We start from the raw sequence: 19672 nt of genomic DNA, 5'->3' as shown, positions 1-19672 counted from the left end.
ATATATATATACATATAACATGTATACATACATATATATATAACATACATATATACATACATATATATATATACACATACATATATACATACTGTACATATATATACACATAAATATCTTCATATCTATATACATATCTACATATACACATATATATATATACATACCTATCTACATCATATATATACACACACATACATACACACACACACACAAATTATATATGTGTGTGTGTGTATGTATATGTTTGTGTGTATATATATATATACAATGTAGATAGGTGTGTGTGTGTGTGTATGTATATATATATATACATATATACAAACCGGATTCCAAAAAAGTTGGGACACTATACAAATCGTGAATAAAAACTGAATGCAATGATGTGGAGGTGCCAACTTCTAATATTTTATTCAGAATAGAACATAAATCACAGAACAAAAGTTTAAACTGACAAAATGTATCATTTTAAGGGAAAAATATGTTGATTCAGAATTTCATGGTGTCAACAAATCCCAAAAAAGTTGGGACAAGGCCATTTTCACCACTGTGTGGCACCTCCCCTTCTTCTTACAACACTCAACAGACGTCTGGGGACCGAGGAGACCAGTTTCTCAAGTTTAGAAATAGGAATGCTCTCCCATTCTTGTCTAATACAGGCCTCTAACTGTTCAATCGTCTTGGGCCTTCTTTGTCGCACCTTCCTCTTTATGATGCGCCAAATGTTCTTTATAGGTGAAAGATCTGGACTGCAGACTGGCCATTTCAGTACCCGGATCCTTCTCCTACGCAGCCATGATGTTGTGATTGATGCAGAATGTGGTCTGGCATTTTCTTGTTGAAAAATGCAGGGTCTTCCCTGAAAGAGATGACGTCTGGATGGGAGCATATGTTGTTCTAGAACCTGAATATATTTTTCTGCATTGATGGTGCCTTTCTAGACATCCAAGCTGCCCATGCCACACGCACTCATGCAACCCCATACCATCAGAGATGCAGGCTTCTGAACTGAGCGTTGATAACAACTTGGGTTGTCCTTGTCCTCTTTGGTCCGGATGACATGGCATCCCAGATTTCCAAAAAGAACTTGAATCGTGACTCGTCTGACCACAGAACAGTCTTCCATTTTGCCACACTCCATTTTAAATGATCCCTGGCCCAGTGAAAACACCTGAGCTTGTGGATCTTGCTTAGAAATGGCTTCTTCTTTGCACTGTAGAGTTTCAGCTGGCAACGGCGGATGGCACGGTGGATTGTGTTCACTGACAATGGTTTCTGGAAGTATTCCTGAGCCCATTCTGTGATTTCCTTTACAGTAGCATTCCTGGTTGTGGTGCAGTGTCGTTTAAGGGCCCGGAGATCACGGGCATCTAGTATAGTTTTACGGCCTTGACCCTTACACACAGAGATTGTTCCAGATTCTCTGAATCTTCGGATGATGTTATGCACAGTTGATGATGATAGATGCAAAGTCTTTGCAATTTTTTGCTGGGTAACACCTTTCTGATATTGCTCCACTATCTTTCTGCAACATTGTGGGAATTGGTGATCCTCTACCCATCTTGGCTTCTGAAAGACACTGCCACTCTGAGAAGCTCTTTTTATACCCAATCATGTTGCCAATTGACCTAATTAGTGTTAATTGGTCTTCTAGCTCTTCGTTATGCTCAGATTTACTTTTTCCAGCCTCTTATTGCTACTTGTCCCAACTTTTTTGGGATTTGTTGACACCATGAAATTTTGAATCAACATATTTTTCCTTTAAAATGATACATTTACTCGGATTAAACGTTTGATCTGTCATCTACGTTCTATTACAAATAAAATATTGACATTTGCCATCTCCACATCATTGCATTCAGTTTTTATTCTCAATTTGTTTAGTGTACCAACTTTTTTGGAATCCGGTTTGTGTATATATATATATATATATATATATATATATATATATATATATATATATATATATATATATATATATACACACATACACAAAGGTATATATATGTATGTGTCTATATGTGTGTGTATAGCTTTGGTCACTGAGCGCAAGGGAAAAATAATAAAATGTAGGAGTGGCTGCGTGTAAACTACATTTTAAAGACGGTGTAACAGAACAGGTAAGGGCTCATTTATACTTCACGCTCAGAACGCGTACGCGCCGCATCATGCTGCCACGCGCTCCCAGCGCTCATTTCACAGCTGAGCAGGTCCTCAGAAATTAACGCTGACGCGCATGCGCGAAGTTGCAGTACCAGCAAAAAGTCGGAGGGCGCAGTGTGCTAAAAGTCGGAACGTGACGTCAGGGTCTCTGTTTACTATCTACATGTGACAGCAAGCCTCTATGGAGATCCTTCGGGATCGATGTGCGCACTTTGCTGTTTGGTGAATGGCTCAAATACAGCGCACTACATTATGTAGCCGATGTGAAGTTGCAAATAAAAAAAGAGACGGCACAAAAGACTTTTAAAATGTATCGTGTCATTTATATATGTCTTTTTTATTTTTTAATTTTTGCAACTTAACAGCAACATAATGTATAGCGTTTTATTTGAGCCACTGAGAAAAAAATAAAGGACACGGTGAAAACGTGTATTTTGTGATTAAAGTGGAAATTTCGGCTTTAATCTTGAAATGTCCACTTTAACCTCGTAGTTTACTTTATCATTAAAGCAGATGGTCGTAAACGTCATCCCAGTTTTATCGCTACGAGCTTCTTGAACCTGACAACAGGTAAAGTAAAACAATAAAAAATAGATGGCACAAAAGATGGTATGTGAGACTTTTAAAATGTATCGTGTCATTACGATCGGGAATATGCGACGCTTGAATATAAAAGCACCACGAATGCATCTGTATGTCGGCATTTTGCTTCAGCAGCGGAAAGCAGCAATAGATCGCCAAACAGAACAAATTAAATGTATGATATTCCAACTCTCTGCACATTTAGAATCTTTAGATTTATACTTGATATCACTTTCATGATGAAATGCATTAAAATGTGTATGTCACATTTTACATATAATTTTGTTTAAATAATGAATACTGTTAATAAATACACACATGGTGGGTGTCACGGTGGCGGAGCGATAGCACTGCTGTCTCGCAGGGAGTTATGTTGCTGGTATTTCCTGCTTGTATTCCACACTGTGCTCCGGTTTCCTTCCAAAGATATGCAGATTTGGGGATTTGGTGCTGCTAAAATGACGTATATGTGTGCTTGTATTCACCTTGTGATGAGCTGAGGCCTCGTCAAGGGACTGTTTCTCACTCGTGCCCAATGCTTCCTGGAATGGACACATTCATCCCTGGATTTATGGATTTAATCAGTAAACATCCTTTTCAGAGATATTGCGGTAAGGTGTTATTGGAATTTAATAGGTGTTTTAGGCAATTCACAACACAGAGAAGCCGAACATGGTCTCACCGCGATAATATCTCACACTGCCACCTGGTGGATTCCTCCAGATTTACGTAAAGTACGCGCGCAAGTATAAACACTACAACGCTTGCGTAGCAGGAGCGTCCGCTGCAGCATGCGTCGCGTCGCATGAAGTATAACTCCGGCCTTAGTAGTACTAACAGCAGCTAAAATGTATATGGATCATCTCTCGGTAGTTGATCCCTTTTGAAAGGCGCTTACGCGACGGCTGTGGTATAGAAATGACATTTTCTATGTGAACGTCCAAATTTCTGCCTCTGGTAGTGTGCCTTACCAACATTACCAGCAATTAAAGAAAATTAGTTTTGTGTCCTCTGCAGTGTTAAGAGAGAAAGGCTTCGGTTTGGGATAAAAGGAAAAAAGGTGTAAAGGAAGGAAACTTGCCTTTTTGTTTTATATAGTGTAGAGAGACGTCTTCACTGACGATATGAGCGCCTTTTGGGGACCGTCGCGGTGGGTCTCATGTAGACTGGTGAGATGTCCCTGCCATTAACCGGCCGGGATGGCAATGTTGGTCCTCCACTCCTGTGCGTGTCTTCCGCGACCTCATAATCGTATACGTGCAAAGAAAGTGCGAAGTGCCTTAATATTAGTTTATCGCGGTCTAGAAATGGGATCCCGTGTTTGAGTTGTCTGGGCTATAGCTCAGGGGAAGGAGGAAAAAATTAAAAGTGTTTACTTTCACTTAAGGCAGAAGCGCAGTCAGCGTCTCAAAGGCCGACACAGCTACGCGCGCCGGCTGCCCGACTTTTATAGTATTTTTGCAGTGCAGGAAACGCCACTTTTTGCAGACACGTTCACGTGATCAAAAGTCTCCATGCTCTTTAGAGGTCTTGCTTGTTCTCTGCGTACTGCATTCATAGTCAGTTCACATGAGCTGCTCGGAGTACATGCATCGAAGCTTCTGAGCTGTGCCTGTGCTATCTCGTGCGATCTCGCACTGTCCACGGCTTTATTTAATGTTAGCTAAGACCCGGCACTTAAAAGTTTCTCTCTCAGTTTCGCTGAGTTTGTGTCAAACACCACCCTGACCATCTCATCTTCGTCTGAATATTTAGTGACAGAGTGTTTCTATTGGATTGCCGCTGAGAGACGGCCTTATATGGGCAGGCACTCAATTACGTGGGAGGCATGATGATGCGAGACGCAACTCCGTCTCACACGGCGACCGAGCTACCCGCTATGGCCGTATACTGTATACGAAAGTAGGTTCCAGTTATGACCGTTATGCGAAATGAAACCTGCCTAACTTTTGTAAGTAAGCTGTAAGGAATGAGCCTGCCAAATTTCAGCCTAAAACCTACACGGGAAGTTGGAGAATTAGTGATAAGTCAGTCAGTCAGTCAGTCAGGGCTTTGCCTTTTATTAGTATGGATACACTAAGATTGCTGAAGATTATATATATTTTAAGTGCACAATTTTTTAGACTATATTGGTAATAGATATCTCTATTTTTATCCCTAAAACGCCACTGCGTGGGGGCTTGTTTTGCTTTGGACGTGCTCTGTCTCTGGGTATGTCAGAGGACCGGGACTGTGTGAAGTGGGTTCTAGCCTCACGTGGGGAGGCAAAAAGGAAGGGTAGGGGGTTAAGGGGGGGAGAGAAAGAGAGCAAGTTTGATCTATACCTAATCGTAATCTTTATAACTACCATTGTAATAATAAGCTGCATGGCAATAACTCTAGGGGAAATAGGAAATTAAGGCCGAAGCTGTCTCACTTCCAGTTAAGACTATAAAATGACATCAAAAACTCAGAATCAGTGTCTCCATGATGGGACAGTTAACTTTGTGAGCTGGAATGTTAAAGGCCTGAATCACGAATTAAAGAGAAAGAAAGTACTTTCTCACCTAACAGGTCTAAATGCTAAAATAGTATTTTTACAGGAGACCCACTTACTAAGCAAGGATCAGTGTCGGCTGCAAAAAGCCTGGACTGGCCAAATGTTCCATTCTAGTTTTACAAAGAAAACTAGAGGTGTGGGAATTCTCATACATAGAACAGTACCATTTGTAGCATCAGATGTAGTATTGGATCCTGAAGGGAGATATGTAATGGTCATGGGAGACTTATCTAACTGTAAAATGATTTTGATAAATGTTTATGCACCTAATGTTGATGATAAGGAATTTATACAAAATTTATTTGCATCCATTCCCAATCTGAACACTCATAAAATTATAATGGCTGGGGACTTTAATTGTGTTTAAATCCACTTTTAGATAGGACTTCTCCACAGGGGAACGCATCTAACACGCAAAGATAATTACAAAGTTTATAACTGATCACAACTTATCAGACCCTGGAGGTTTTAAACCCAAATTCAAGAACATATTCTTTCTACTCACCAGTACATCATTGCTACTCAAGGATTGATTACTTCTTTATAGACAATAACTTCTTGCCTATGATTAAATCTTGCAACATGCTATTGTTATTTCTGACCATGCACCTATGATCTTGGAGCTAAAATTACTAAGCCCCATACACTCACCCCAGATGGCTCAACGCTTCTATTAGCTGACAGAATTGTACAGAATTTATATCCAAACAAATCAAATTCTTTCTAGAGACAAATACATCCCCCAGGATCTCTGCAGGAATACTCTGGGAAACTCTTAAGGCCTTCTTAAGAGGACAGATTATCTCATATCTTTCCCACAGAAATAAATTAGAAGCCAAGAAAGTAGCAGAGATAAAAAGCGAAATTACTAAAATAGATGAAGAACATGCCAGACTACCAAGCAGACTCTACATAGGAAAAGGCAGGCTCTACATTCAGAATTAAACCTCTTGACAACTAAAGAAACTGAACAACTAATTTATAAATCCAGACATCATTACTATGAACATGGAGAGAAAGCTAATAAGCTTTTAGCTCAACAAATTCACAAGCAAGAAGTGCATAGCGCAATCTCAGTAATCACCAACTAACGGAGATAAAATCGAACACAAAAATATAATGCACACTTTCAGAGACTACTATAAATCCCTATATACTACTGAGTTTAAAGAAGACAATACACAATCTAATGCATTTCTGGATACATTACAGATACCACAAATAGACACTTTTAGTGTGGAGGAACTTGATAAACCTCTGGCATTATCAGAATTACTAGATGCTATAAAGTCACTCCAAGGTGGAAAGCAGCAGGCCCTGATGGCTACCCTGCAGAATTTTACAAGAAATTCTCTGCTCAGCTAGCTCCCCTCCTATTAGCAACATTTACAGAAGCCAGAGATAACCAAACTCTTCCTCAAACTTTTCGCCAAGCACTAATCACCTTTTTCCAAAACAAAATAAGGACTTATTACAATGTGCATCATACAGACCAATTTCACTTCTGAATAATGACGTTAAAATACTCTCTAAAATCATAGCTAGAAGGATGGAGAAAGTGCTCCCCTCTGTAATATCACAAGATCAAACTGGATTTATTAGGGGCCGACACTTATCCTCAAATCTTCGACACCTGTTTAATGTAATATACTCACCAACTAAATCAAACACCCCAGAAATATTATTATCATTGGATGCAGAAAAAGCATTTGACATGATTGAATGGAAATACCTTTTACTACATTGGAGAAGTTTGGGTTTGGCCCGAACATTTGTGCATGGATTAAATTACTGTATACTAACCCAGAAGCTTCAGTTTGCATCAACAACATTTGCTCAGACTACTTTAAACTAGAACGTGGCACTAGACAAGGATGCCCCTTGTCACTGCTATTGTTTGCAATTGCCATTGAACCACTGGCAATACATTGTCGAAATACTGATCAGATAAAGGGAATTAGCAGAGAAGGACTGGAACAGAAAATTTCATTATATGCAGATGATATGGTACTGTATATATCGGACCCAGAAAATTCTGTGCCTGCAGTCTTAACAGCACTCACAGAATTTCAAAAGATCTCTGGTCTCAGAATTAATCTGAAAAAAAGTGTACTCTTTCCAGTGAATTCTCAAGCATATAATATTAGATCAAATACTCAGTTAGAGGATCCGTACAGACTTTTTTCAAAACATGGCAGGATCTAATCAGTTATATTTTAAAATAAGCTCATAAAGCACAGCGAATTTATTAATTTAGGTGTGTTTACAAGCCTTAAATTTCACGCCGTTTGCCTTGCGCTCTCTCTCTCTCAGGGGTGGGGATAGATTTGTCCTTAACTCAATTTTTCTTTTTGTAAAAACTTGATTGATTTGTATGGATTGCAATAAAATGAATAAAAAAAAATTAAATAAATAAGAATGTATTATTATAAAAGCTACCTTTATATTTATTGTAGTTGGGTGCTTCCTATCATTCACTTTTTTGAAGCAGATGGCGCTATGTCTACCCAATATGATGTAACCTCATTTTGCACTCTGTGGGATTCTTTTCCAGCAGCAAACATCAGTAATGTGTGATCGGCTTCCTAAGAAGATTCTCACTGAAATACCCTAAACTGATCCCGATCCAACTAGCAGCAGGATTTGAAATCCACTAATGAATCTCATTACTGTACTATGATATCAGTACCATCAGGGAACCCTTGTATCTGTCTTATTTTAATTGAATGCCTTTTTTATATTTCACCATTACTGGTTGTTACTGGGGAAAATGAGCATTATCCACCCATGCCTCCTGAGGTCTTTGTAGCATTGTTATTGATACACTACTTAGTTATCAATTTGCTCTTGCCATATGTTTTTCCAAGCATCACAAGGCAAGGGAAAACCTTTGAAGTCTGTATTTGAATATCAAGCTGTATTCATGTCTACTGTAGTGACCTTCATTGTTTATTTAAAGACAGTACAGCTTTAATTTTTTAGCAGATTTCTTGCATGTTTTAATGTATTTCTTCATTTGAAAGGGTGGTGGAACTTTTTCATTTTTATTGAATTTCATGTAATTTATTCTTATTGCTAATTTATTTGGTTGTGTTGAGGAAGGTCATTCATTATCTGTTGTCCACTGTGGAGTTCTTAGGGTGGTTTGATAAATGATTTCTTCTTTGTTAAAGTATTCCCTGAAGTTGTTGGGTGCACTTTGAGTCTTCCCTGTGTGCAGAAGTAAGTGTACCTTTCCGTTTACCAAAGCAGAAGCACTTCCTATTGTAGTTGAATGTTTCCTGTAGTCCCTCATATCTGCATTAAGGAATAGTTGCTTGTTCAATTTCAAGGCCATATCACATTACATGACTTTTCCTGTGATTTTCAGTCTCTGACTTCATTTACATAATCTTAGAGTCGAAGGCAGTCCCGTAGTCTGACATACCCAGTGAATCAATACAACCAGTCTGCTTGCTTGGGAGTTGACAACTAATGAGCCTCGTCAATAAAGAACAATGCATGTAATGCAGCTAAAATGAAAACGAGCATTCTCTGGCCAATGTTGCGTGTTTTACATATCACAAAAAATGGAAAAAAGGAAGTGACTGCCACAGAACTTGCCATACCTGTAAACCCTTTGCAAAGGTACCAAAACGTTTGCAACCATTTACATTTTGTTTTTATTGATAATTATTATTTCTATATATATATATATTTTAATGTTTTCATGACAAAAATTCAGAATACTTTGCCATTTCTGTAAATTAGGTAAATCACAACAATATGAGCTAGCATTGGAGGCACCCATGGGTAGGCATAGTTGGGGTCCCCCTTGGAAAAGGTCATGATTTTGGTGTTTACAGTTACATTTTTTGTGGGTTAATATATATACACAGTATATTTTACATAGTGCTATCTGAATAGTTTAAAATATATTTTTAATAACATCAGTAATAAATAAATAACAAACACAAAAAGTTTTCAGTTAAAAAAGTAGTTCCTCTGAATAAATAAAGAATAATTTGAATATGACCCTTACAGTTGAGCAAATATAATATATGGTACTATGTATATGGTAATATATGGAACTTATTCTACTTTGAGGTACATAAACGGCCATTGTGTTGTTGTTTATAGCCCAATGACAGGCTTTTCTGTTTCATGGGAAATGCTTACTTGCATTTTCAAATTGTCATGTAGGAACTTTTATTGCTAAGGTGTTATTACGCCTTATCATGGTGGAGGGGTTTGCGTGTCCCAATGATCCTAGGAGTTATGTTGTCCGGGGCTTTATGCCCCTGGTAGGGCCACCCAAGGCAAACTGGTCCTAGGTGAGGGATGAGACAAAGAGCAGTTCAATAAACCTCCGATGAAGAATAAAACTTGGACGACGTTTTCCCTTGCCGGACGCTGGTCACGGGCCCCCTCTGGAGCCAGGCCTGGAGGTGGGGCTCGATGGCGAGCGCCTGGTGGCCAGGTCTGCACCCATGGGGCTCGGCCTGGGCACAGCCCGAAGAGGTAACGTGGGTCCTCCTCCCCATGGGCTCACCACCTATGGGAGGGGCCAAGGAGGTTGGGTGCAGTGTGAGTTGGGTGGTGGCGAGGCGGGACCTTGGCGGTCTGATCCTCAGCTACAGAAACTGGCTCTTGGGACGTGGAATGTCACCTCTCTGAAGGGAAGGAGCCTGAGCTAGTGCGCGAGGTCGAGAGGTTCCGGCTAGATATAGTCGGACTCACCTCGACGCACAGCTTGGACTCTGGAACCAATCTCCTTGAGAGGGGCTGGACTCTCTACCACTCTGGAGTTGCCCCGGTGAGAGGCGCCGAGCAGGTGTGGGCATACTTATTGCCCCCACTGGAGCCTGTGCATTGGGGTTTACCCCGTGGGCGAGAGGGTGGCCTCCCTCCGCCGGGTGGGGAAGGGTCCTGACTGTTGTTTGTGCGTATGCGCGAACAGCAGTTTGGAGTATCCACCCTTTTTGGAGTCTCTAGAGGGTTGCTAGAGGGCATACCTTCTGGGGATTCCCTCGTTTTGCTGGGAGACTTCAATGCTCACGTGGGCAATGACAGTGAGACCTGGAAGGGCGTGATTGGGAGGAATGGCCCCCCCGATCTGAACCCGAGCGGTGTTTTGTTATTGGACTTCTGTGCTCGTCATGGATTGTCCATAACGAACACCATGTTCAAGCATAAGGGTGTTCATATGTGCACTTGGCACCAGGACACCCTAGGCCTCAGGTCGATGATCGACTTTGTGGTCGTGTCGTCGGACTTGCGCCATATGTCTTGGACACTCGGGTGAAGAGAGGGGCGGAGCTGTCAACTGATCACCACCTGGTGGTGAGTTGGCTTCGATGGTGGTAGGCCCAAAACGTGTTGTGAGGGTCTGCTGGGAACGGCTGGCAGAGTCCCCTGTCAGAAGTAGCTTCAACTCCCACCTCCGCAGAACTTCAACCACGCCCCGAGGGAGGTGGGGACATTGAGTCGAATGGGCCATGTTCCGTGCCTCTATTGTTGAGGCGGCTGACGGAGCTGTGGCCGCAAGGTGGTCGGTGCCTGTCGGGCGGCAATCCCGAACCCGTTGGTGGACACCGCGTGAGGGATGCCGTCAAGCTGAAGAAGGAGTCCTATAGGACTTTTTTGTCCTGTGGGTCTCTGGAGGCAGCTGATAGGTACCGGCAGGCCAAGCGGAACGCGGCTTCGGTTGTTGCTGAGGCAAAACTCGGGCATGGGAGGAGTTTGAGAGGCCATGGAGAGCGACTTTTGGACGGCTTCGAGGAGATTCTGGTCCACCGTCCGGCGTCTCAGGAGGGGGAAGCAGTGCAGTGTCAACACCGTATATGGTGGGGATGGTGCGCTGCTGACCTCAATTCGGGACGTTGTGGGTCGGTGGGAGGAGTACTTCGAAGACCTCCTCAATCCCACTAACATGCCTTCCAATGAGGAAGCAGAGCCTGGGGACTCTGAGGTGGGCTCTCCCATCTCTGGGACTGAAGTCACCGAGGTGGTCAAAAACTCCTTGGTGGCAGGGCCCGGGGTGGATGAGATCGCCGAGTTCCTTAAGGCTCTGGATGTTGTAGGACTGTCTTGGTTGACACGTCTCTGCAACATCGCATGGACATCGGGACAGTGCCTCTGGATTGGCAGACGGGGTGGTGGTCCCCCTCTTTAAAAAGGGGGACCGGAGGGTGTGTTCCAACTATAGAGGGATCACACTCCTCAGCCTCCCTGAAAAAGTCTATTCGGGGTTCTGGAGAGGAGGGTCCGCCGGATAGTGAACCTCGGATTCAGGAGGAACAGTGTGGTTTTCGTCCTGGTCGGGGAACAGTGGACCAGCTCTTCACCCTTAGCAGAGTCCTGGAGGGTGCATGGGAGTTTGCCCGACCGGTCTACATGTGTTTTGTGGACTTGGAAAAGGCATTCGACCGTGTCCCTCGGGAATCCTGTGGGGGGTGCTCCGGGAGTATGGGGTACCGGACCCCCTGATAAGAGCTGTTCGGTCTCTGTACAACCGTGTCAGAGCTTGGTCCGCATTGCGGCAGTAAGTCGAGCCCGTTTCCAGTGAGAGTTGGACTCCGCCAGGGCTGCCCTTTGTCACCGATTCTGTTCATAACTTTTATGGACAGAATTTCTAAGCGCAGCCAGGGTGTTGAAGGGGTCCGTTTGGTGGACTCAGGATTGGGTCACTGCTTTTGCAGATGATGTTGTCCTGTTTGCTTCATCAGGCCGTGATCTTCAGCTCTCTGGATCGGTTCGCAGCTGAGTGTGAAGCGGCTGGGATGAGAATCAGCACCTCCAAATCCGAGAGCATGGTCCTCAGCCGAAAAGGGTGGAGTGCCCTCTCAGGGTTGGGGAGAGATCCTGCCCCAAGTGGAGGAGTTCAAGTATCTCGGGTCTTGTTCACGAGTGAGGGAAGAATGGAGCGTGAGATCGACAGGCGGATCGGTGCGGCATCCGCAGTGATGCAGGCTCTGCATCGGTCTGTCGTGGTGAAGAAGGAGCTGAGCCGTAAGGCAAAGCTCTCAATTTACCAGTCGATCTACGCACCTACCCTCACCTATGGTCATGAGCTATGGGTAGTGACCGAAAGAACGAGATCGCGAATACAAGCGGCTGAAATGAGTTTCCTCCACAGGGTGTCTGGGCTTTCCCTTAAAGATAGGGTGAGAAGCTCAGTCATCCGGGAGGGGCTCAGAGTAGAGCCGCTGCTCCTCCGCATCGAGAGGAGTCAGATGAGGTGGCTCAGGCATCTGATCAGGATGCCTCCTGGGCCTCCCTGGTGAGGTGTTCCGGCACGCCCAACCGGAGGAGGCCCCGGGAAGACCCAGGACACGCTGGAGGGACTATGTCTCCGGCTGGCCTGGGAACGCCTTTGGGATTCTCCCGAAGAGCTGGAAGAAGTGGCCGGGAGAGGGAAGTCTGGGCCTCTGCTTAAGCTGCTGCCCCCGCGACCCGACCTCGGATAAGCGGAAGAGGATGGATGGATGGATGTTATTACATGAATTCCATAATTTTATCTGTCACAAAGCATTTTAAAATTTTAGCCATGATGATGCACATTAAACAAGTAACAGAACTAATTGCAGCTGAATATTCAATAGGCATTCTTTGTAAGTGAGTAGGTTTGCAAACCCGACTTTTACTTTTTAAACTGTGACTTTAATTAAACCAGTTTTTGGTGCACATATGGTATGGACAAATTGTGTCTGCTAATGGCACATCATATTGATTTGTATTTATTTATTTAAAGAACTTCTGTAAATAGCCAAATTCCCCCCTAGGGGCAAAATAAAGTTATATCAATCTGTCTAGCTAAGGGGAAGTAAGCTAAGCTGCCAGTTTAATAAGATACCCTGGATATGAATCGCATTGTCTTTTTTCCCCCCAAATACACATCATGTACAAAAAATATATTCCCACAAGGCCAATAAAATAAAGTTACAATGTTATTATTTTAAAAATGAATAGCTGTAAATTATTCATAGATAAAATGTGACACCTATGACCTTTGGCGTTGTTGAAGGGGAGCTTCCAAATACTTTAGCCCCTGATTATCCTCCTGTTCTGCTTTCTGACTGATGACTGCAAGAACACTTGGGAACCATTCACACCCCTCTGCTCTGTGACTGTGTGAAAACCCATGGCAGAAATCCGCTCTTTAAATATGTGAAACAGCATAGTGAAAAATGCAGACACACCCTCAAACCCAAAACTGTCTTTCTGTGTGTGAGACTCTATAAAGAAAAAGCTCTTTGACACTGTAACAAAACCAATGGGGGAAACCCCCCAAGCACTCTTTGACTGGATTCCCCACCACACCTCAGCCCTGCTTTCCCATCTGACATAATTGTATGACTAAATTATCAGGAGGGGGCTAAAGCAAGCAATGTCACTGCCTACAACTTATAATTGTACAGCTGTAGGTTTTGAACTGCCTGAATGAAACTGAATACCATGGCATAGCTTAGTTTGTCTCTCTATTTGACCACCAAGCTAGAATGCAGTTTAAATACCTGCAAGCCAATATAAAGCAAAAAAAAAATGTTGACAGTCCTTATTGAAAAGTATATAATATTTGATATAAAATTTCACTACATGAATTTAGAAACATTCTTGGTTTTTAATTTTTTTGTGCCAGCAGCAGTGGCAGAAAATTTTGCAGTGGGAGCCAGCTACTAAATTTTCTAATTAAAGGAAACACGAACAGAAAACTGAACAGCATACTTTATAACTTGCAAATTTCCTTTTCATATCATTAACTGAATTCTAGTGGTAGACAAAAAAGAGGAATAAATGAAATAGAATAATGTTAGTTTATTATTTATAGAAATTTTCATTTTCATAAAGTGGTATTTGTTTCAGCTAATGTTAATGTGAATGGCTTATTCTGTTAGAAGAATTTCATATTTATTAAAGATTCACAATGCATCAACTGTTCAAATAAGTTTTGGCTAGTAAAACATTAAAAATACAAAATCACAGATGTTTTTATAGTGGTAGGTGCATGACGCATTAAAAAAGTTAGAAAGTTAATATTGTAATGTTAATAATGTTGAATCTGTACAAAATAAATCACAGTGACAAAGTAATAGCTATTGTTAAAATATGTGGTCCTCGACTTTCACCTGGAGACAATTTTAGATAAAAGTGCAAACAATAAAATTTATGTTCTGAATTTGTGGTGAATTCAACAAATATTACTCTGTGTATATAGTAGTTCTGAGTATTGTATTAAGTAAAAGTTCTAAACTAAACCATTGAATAAAAACATCATTCTGAGCCATTTTAAATGTGGTCAAAATCACCACCTGTTGAAATCTAATCCAAGCCCCTTCACTGTACTGCTGCAATCCACAATCCATAAGAGAAAGATTAATATTTCTCAAAAAATAAATTAAGCAATTTACAAGAGAGCTGATGAACACATAGCAAGATTGCTTTTACAGTGATTAACTAATCACTACCAGTGACAACACAGCAAATATAAATATATATCTATTGAAGAAATGCACACAAAGTAGATTCAAAGAAACTATTTACAATAAAATTTGGCAAGAAAGCTCTAAAACAAATCAAACATTAAGCACCATTACATGCCTTTAGGTGTAGACCTCACAGAAGGCCACGTTTCAAGAAATTCTTAAATGTGTTTGTGGAACATTAATAAACACTTCTTGTTCATGCTTACAAAAGTTACACAGATATCTGTGCCTTGGTGCAACACAGTGAATGTAGTGTTGTTTTTGCAGCTTCTTGTATAGTCCTGGGGACAAAGCTGATGTTCTCTGGGATTTCAGTCTGTACTAGAAGATAATAAACCCTTCCTGTTTTATGCTGTACAAGCTGGATGTGGGCTTCGGCACAAAATACAACACAAAGACTCCCTAGAAGTTTTACTATACTCATGAACTTGGAGAAGTGTCGGCTAACTCTTAATAATTGCAGAGTACAGAGGAAGTGGACCCACCTGTGCTTGGTGCCCCATTGGCTTTTGTAATAAGAGATTGGCAATACCATATCTTAGCCATATCGCAGGTTTATCAGTCCTACTAATCTTTGTCTCAAGATTATACATCCGGATAGACAATGTATTTAGTAAAAACTTCAAGCCTTGAAGTTTGTTGCTGAGGTCTTTCACTTGCACATTGTTGAACTGTGCCATTTGTTTACTTTCAATGTTATGACTCTTCATCTGTATCATTAGCATGAAATCGTTCTTGCGCAGTGGCATTTGCTGCACGCAGGTCTTTCATAGTGAGAAGTGAGGTACATGAAAGCGGCAAAAAATTTAAAAGAGCATGCATGCGCCATCTAGTGGCTGTGGTTGAGCACGAGCAGAGCAGACTATTGCATACACACACAGGTCTTTCGTTTATACAGTGTATATCTAATGTTAATCCTCAGTTTTTCCATAAATGATATATTCTATTGTTGTTGTAATCTATTGTTGGTATTTGTCCCTGGAAGTACAGTATGTGCCAAAACTGACTCACTTTTGCAAAATAAATATATAAATTTGGTTAATTATTGGTTAATGTATTTATATGTGCCTAGCTTTGCTTACCATACAATGCCTGTAGTTTTTATTGGTCAAAAACATCCCAAAATGTTTGTTTTCGTTTAAAAGTTGCTTTTCTTTCATTATTTCTTTTATAATTTTTGAAATTATTAAATAAGAAAATTTTTATAACCTGCAAATACTTTTATGTGTATGTAAAGTAATTATCTTCCTTCACTTGAAGAACATATTGATTTTCAAGCTGTGAAACATAACCTCTTTTATAACATAGTAAATGACACTGCAAATTCTCGTTGTTTGTGTTTGCTGTAGTCTGATAAACCTGATAAATTTGCTTTTGCACACTAATTATACAAGTTGTCATTTTCTAACCTGCTTAATCCAAACCATGGTAATTTTAGTAGCCAGAGCCTATCCCAGCTAGTATAGGGCACAAGGCAGGAACAAACCCTGCAGAGGGTGCCAGATATTTTTTAGTTTGTATACTAAGTATATACTATTTATAAGTCATAATCCATCTTAGTGTTAAGAACTTTGTAATTTCATGTAAGATAATGATTATTAAAAATTAATTGACAACATCAAATAGAACAGAAAGTAGAAACAAAAATTAGATAAGTGTATATGTGTATTAAATTTTTAAGAAAGTGCAAACTGGAGCACAGCCCTTTTCTTAAGTGTAACATCAACTATGGGTGAATTTATATTCTAAAAATTCATTTGTAATATAGCACATTGTTTCATTTTTTTGTATATTTTGTATATAGTGCATTTGTCTTTTTGGTGTAAGTTTTTTCTTCTTCTTTTTCTACTTGATGACCTTAGATGATTAACTTACTCCATTGCAATTTTTCTTTTAATGCCAGTGTGTTGCGTGATTAGTTTTAACCTGTCCCCAGCACCTCCTCCATCATAGGTCACATATAGTTTTTGATTCTGATATGTTTACTCGTAAATTAATGCAGAGTGACAGTGACTTCCGATCCACAAGTAGATATTTCAATAACTTTCCATTTTATTTTCTTTACATGTTTTATGTTTTGTTAAAACTTGTGCTTTTAAATTATTGCAAAAAGCTTTTAAGTCACATAAACATCTTTTTTAAGGAAGCAACAGGTTTCCTCAAGGGTTAGGAATTGCAGTAATTAAATTACTGTCCAAAGCTAAGGTAAAATTGTTGATATTGTCACTTTCATGCATTTTGCCAGCTTGAGCAATCCATAAAACCATCTGTGGTTCCTTCCTTCTAAAACTAAACACAGTGTTTTTCGAAGCAGCATAATTATACTTAAAGAACCGCTAGCCAAACAACGTGTTGGTGGCAAGTACAGCTTTTCTGTAACTAATACTTTGTGTAATTAGATGCTATGGCATAGATGAAGCTACTGAAAATGGTAGATCTTGTAATTCCAGGACTAAAATTATCAGCCAAAATGTGTAAATTTAGCAGTGGTGCACATGTGCAAATGCAGTACAGTGCACTTTTTCAGTAATTGTTATTTTACTACTAGTTAAATACGCATATATTCAAACATTCCATTTTCTGCTGTACAGGTGGTTTCTTTATATAAGTAATTTCACTTCTTATAATGTCACTAGTTACTTTGAGGAGCTTCACAAGCAGCACTTATGAAGTGGTAGATCCTCTAAATGATATGTCAGGTGTTTTTGATTAGTCACAATTATCTGAAGTTTTAAACTGTTTACTGTTGTATGTGTATGGTTTCCTTAATGTGTAGCCTTCCGTAAAATGGCATAAATTAAATATTTAGCCTCAGTACTACATTGCATCGTTTTGAGCTTTGGGAGAAGTTTTTGGCTTTTAAGTGAGAAAATATTGCTCCCTGTACTTCCAAATATGCTTCAGGCAAATGCTTTCACCTCATTGTAGCTTTACAGTTTTTTAGACCTGGGTGCTTAAGAGAATTATGTTTTTGATATTAATAAATTAGGAACATGTTCCTAATTTGAACACATGAAGAAAAATTTATGTAAAATGTTACACAGCTTGCAAAAATTCAACTCTGTCAGCGAGTGAATGTACAACTACAGAAAAATATGAGTATGTGAAAACGACTCAGCTCTTTTTCATCTTACTATAATCAGTCAGAAGAAAGACTCATCAAAAAGTTGCATTTACTGTTCATTGAAATTACTGAGAATTGTACATTGAGCAATTAGCACTCCTGACTGTGGTACATTAACACGTCAGAGAAAAACTTAAATGATTAAAAAATGGATTGATGCATCAAAATGCAAGGCATTTTAGTGCTGTGGATTTTTAACTTGAGATGTCTAAGGGAATTTCTTCTTTTCTGTGTCTTTTTTTTTCATTTGTACTGTATATCAAACACTAGATTTGATATTATTTCACTGACCACAGTGTGTTGGTCTGGAAAACGATTACATGCATACATGTACTGTTCCTTCATTTTCTTGCTTTTACAGATCAGTTTCATTGGAGCTAAAGCTCCATCATTATCATTGCAAGCAGAATGGAAATATTGCCCATGATGGATACTGTTCCATCAAAGGGTGCATTTATATTTTCAGTTTTATTTATATACTATGAAGGCTTGGTTATACAATATCTTTTTATGATATAACATTCTTGTTTGTTTTAATGTATTTAAGTCTTTATCATTTAACAGTTAATTTAGCAGTTCACTTATTCATTTTAGTATTTTCAGAATTAACTGCAGGCTAAACTTTAATCTTTTTCTTTTCCAACCATGTTTTTACTGCCATGTTGAAGTCTACAGACTTTGCAGTCTGACCAGCGTTTAGAGCAGATGGAGACATTGACTAGTTTTGAGATTCTCTTGTTGTCTGTCTGTGCTGCTTCAGCTGTTACAGTAATTTCCATTTAATCAGGCTGCTTACTGAGTATTACAAAAAATCTTTTAAAGTCAAAAATATACACAGATGTGAGTATACATGTTAGATTCCAGTCCACTTTTAAAAACGTGCTTAATCATGTTCAAATTTAATACACACAAGGATGAAAAGTGTAATTGATGTCTTTCTTTGATTTTTTTTTTTTTAATTTATATACACTTTTGTCCTTTTAATCTCTTCTGCTTTTCGAAAGTGAGCATACCCAGAATTAAAAAAAAAAAAAACTTACAGCAATTTCTTCCTTCCGTTTTAATTTTGAGAACAAAACAAAGTGACAGGGAGAAAGGTCTGGTGAATATGGGGGTGCAATGTAATTGTTTTAAAAAAAAAAATAAAAACTTTGATTGACAGTGCAGTATATGTAGGTGTGCTGCCATGGTGCAAAATGCAGTTTTGGGTGCACCGTTTCTCCAAACCTTTTTTTTTTTTTATATATGATTTTCCATAGACACATCAGCACTTTAATGTAATGTCACTTATTAACAGTCTGTCCATGGACACCAAGCTGTTTACAAACAAGTCTGTCACTGTCAGAAAACTGAATCATCTTTTTCTCTTGGAGAAAAAAATAATTATAGAATAAACTAGCAGAAATATACACTAAATTAATTAGGCATAGAGCCACTTGGCAGATTGGTTAACCAGACTTTTAGGCAACCATAACTAGTTCCATATTCAAAAACTGTTTCAGTTAATCACTTGGGTTCAACCTGCACATTATGTCATTGATTATTAGCACCTTTTTGTTATATTTGCTTAATCAGGCACTGCATATACAGTATGCCTACAACATTCTCACATTTTCTAGCTGGAAAGTGGCCTATTACTGTGTTAGTTTCATTCTCTTAAGGATTTTCAAATATCCTTTTTTTAACACTTCACTTTTTGAAAAAATAATGTTTGGAACTCTAAAATATGCTATTTCCTATTGGCACTCTAATCCAGAAGACATAGTCATCTAAGAGAAATATTTTTATGACTGTAATACA

At 39.6% G+C, this 19672-nt stretch overlaps 1 protein-coding gene across 1 annotated transcript in view; it reads left to right on the top strand.

Moving 5' to 3' along the window:
• The window catches only part of man1a1 (mannosidase, alpha, class 1A, member 1), a 458739-nt gene that overhangs the window by 371528 nt on the left and 67539 nt on the right, over nt 1-19672 (top strand). The gene's annotated exons all lie outside the window — the stretch shown is intronic.

The sequence above is a fragment of the Polypterus senegalus genome, chromosome 3, assembly GCF_016835505.1.
Source record: "Polypterus senegalus isolate Bchr_013 chromosome 3, ASM1683550v1, whole genome shotgun sequence".
NCBI lineage: Eukaryota > Metazoa > Chordata > Cladistia > Polypteriformes > Polypteridae > Polypterus > Polypterus senegalus.
Note: the sequence above shows the minus strand (reverse complement) of the source record. Positions and strands in the feature narration are given on the sequence as shown.